This window comes from Monodon monoceros, unplaced genomic scaffold, assembly GCF_005190385.1.
Source record: "Monodon monoceros isolate NGI ecotype Baffin Bay Population unplaced genomic scaffold, NGI_Narwhal_1 Super_Scaffold_13, whole genome shotgun sequence".
NCBI classification, from domain to species: Eukaryota; Metazoa; Chordata; class Mammalia; order Artiodactyla; family Monodontidae; genus Monodon; species Monodon monoceros.
This window is the reverse complement of record NW_021703769.1, coordinates 12,007,368-12,009,778: the sequence shown is the minus strand read 5'-3', so window position 1 is coordinate 12,009,778 and position 2,411 is coordinate 12,007,368. Positions and strand designations below refer to the sequence as shown.

Genomic DNA, 2,411 nt, shown 5'->3' with positions numbered 1-2,411 from the left:
TCAGTAGTTGTGGCACAAGGGCTTAGTTGCTCCGCGGAATGTGGGATCTTCCCGAACCAGGGCTCGAACCCATGTACCCTGCAGTGGCAGGCGGATCCTTAACTACTGCACCACCAGGGAAGTCCCCAGGGTTCTTTCTGTAGAGGCGAAAAGCTTCCTGCTGGCATAAATGATGATTGAACTTTTTTCCCCGACAGATCGACCATGTTGATCTAACTTCTCTAAGCCAGTTTGTCTGATATGCCAGCTTGAGCATCTCCTCTGTCCCCCACTCCTTTGGGTATCTAGCTGACTGGCGGTCATGTTTCTGTTTTCATCTCAGGTTCACTGTTGGCAGAAAGCAGACTTTGAATGGACCATGATGGATCCAGGATTGGGAGAGAATTGGTAAGTCACGTCCATTATTAACTGCTTTTCTTTGAGAGAGGCTATCGCCGTTGCTTTCTACTTTCCGTGACTCGTATGGCCATTGCAGCTGATGACTGAACTTTTCCCCGTCAGATCGACCCTGTTGATCTAACTGAACTATTAGCCAGTTTTGTCTGATGCATTGGCCACAAAGATAACTTCTGTTTATCTGTTTTCTGCTTAACCACCAACAGACTACTTTCTGTGGGGCTTTTTTTAGTGGGAATTGGGCTTGCCCTATGTATGGGGTTTTTCCCTCTTCCATCATTCAATTCATTTATCTTGGCTTCATCTGTTAACTTCCTACAGGACCAGAGCCCTTTGTCAGGGCGTAAGTAGGTTGATTGCAGCCTGATCTCAGCTTGGTTCAGTCTGTCCTGTGACAGGTGAGGTTTCTGCAAATTGTTATCTAGGTGTTAACCCCTCCTTAGTAAAATGATTACTAAATGTGCTCAGGGTAGAGAGGTGTTGGGTTTGCCCACTTGGGAATAACCTGAGTACCCAGTTCCAAGTTGGGTAAAACAGGAGGGGAAGATCATGTCCTTGGCAGTACTGTTGACCTATTGGTACTACCAGGTCTTTCCCTAAGAAAGGGGGAAAAATTAAATGAAAACTTAATTCTGCCTTGGCAGATAATACGAGATGAGGAGCTCCAAGCCATCTTTTGAGTTGAGATTGAAATTGGTTGTAATTTTTTTTGAAAGGTTGAATTCTTCACACTGTTAGCTGGAAGCCAACCTCAGTTCCTTACCCCATGGGTAAGGAACACAGTGGCTTGCTGCATCACAGTGAGCAAGCCAAGGAGACAGGCAGTCTCTATCTCCTGCCTCCTTTCTTTTTAAACAAATAACACTTTGTATCCCTAATGTCTGCTTATCCACTTTATATTTCAGATGCCCCCATTTGTCCCTAAAGTATCTTTTGAATGAGCTTCATTTGTGTTAAGTCCCTCTAGAATCAACATAACTTTTGGTGTGGTCCTGGGTATGTCTCCCTTACCTCTATTTACTGTACCTAGAAAGGCTATAGATTGATGATGAACATTTTGACGTTATCAGGAACAACACAGACTTCAGTGAGGTGCCAGACTCAAGAGGTTGGAAGTCTCTCCTTGGTCTGGTACTTAATTCAACATCCACCTAGTTCCTGAAGTCTAGATACTTCCACATCCCAAACAAGTAGCTGTTTATATCAGTTTACATCAGAATGAAGTCCTGATCTTGATGTATCTTTTTTCTTTTAAGGAGTTTCTCAACTGTGGAGTTGGAATGCAAGGTCTCTTGGGAAAAGATGACCCTGTTTACTGAGAAAGCATGAAGGTTCTGGTTGAATCAGTCTCATAAGGTTGCTGTGTAACCTGAGTGTCCAGAGCTGAAAAGCCTCTGGCTGTTTTGAAGAATCAAGTATTATATTAAACTTAGGTAAAAATTTCTTAACTTTGTAGCCTTCCTATCTGGAGAAAGAAAATAAAATCCTTTGAATCAAAATGCTGTTGTATTTGGTCATTGGAGATAGAGACCTTGAACCAAATGATACTTGAGGTAAAAAGCTCTAGGGGCAGAGAGAGCTTTTAATATTAAACTTAAAATTTTAATGTTTAAACATGGAAAGTTCCAAACAGACTAGTGACATAGGGCTAATCTGGTTTCACTTTAACTTCCCTACTCTGTCCCAGATACTTGATCTGACTAATCTTAGGAAGATAGGATTCCATTGTGGTTTTTTTTGACTTTGTACCTTCTAATCTGATTCCTGATGTTGACTCCAAGTCCCTTCAGTGTGTGGACCTAGTGCATCCGGTGAATAGAAAACTCGCTAAAGGGGTATTACTTTTTTTTTTTTTGCCGCACACCACGGCCTGATGCCCCTGCATTGGAAGCTCGGAGTCTTAACCACTGCTGCACCAGGGAAGTCCAAGAAGGGTATTCTGCCTTGTTGACTTGGCAACAAAAGACTTGTTGACATCCTCTTGCCTAGTTCCCTTCCTGTCTTATTCCTTGGCT

The 2,411-nt window shown here is 42.8% G+C and overlaps 1 long non-coding RNA gene and 2 other non-coding genes across 3 annotated transcripts in view; all 3 read left to right on the top strand.

Annotated features, from left to right (window-relative positions):
* The window catches only part of LOC114893741, an 8,352-nt gene extending 6,457 nt beyond the window's left edge, over positions 1 to 1,895 (top strand). Inside the window, exons 3-5 of the long non-coding RNA XR_003793002.1 lie at positions 323 to 387; positions 718 to 794; positions 1,653 to 1,895. This is a non-coding gene — a long non-coding RNA (uncharacterized LOC114893741). The remainder of the gene's footprint in view (positions 1 to 322; positions 388 to 717; positions 795 to 1,652) is intronic.
* On the top strand, positions 160 to 248 carry LOC114895085. Its single transcript, XR_003793398.1, has one exon. It is a non-coding gene; the product is annotated as a small nucleolar SNORD12/SNORD106 (small nucleolar RNA).
* On the top strand, positions 466 to 555 carry LOC114895088. Its single transcript, XR_003793400.1, has one exon. It is a non-coding gene; the product is annotated as a small nucleolar SNORD12/SNORD106 (small nucleolar RNA).
* Positions 1,896 to 2,411: the final 516 nt, after the last annotated feature.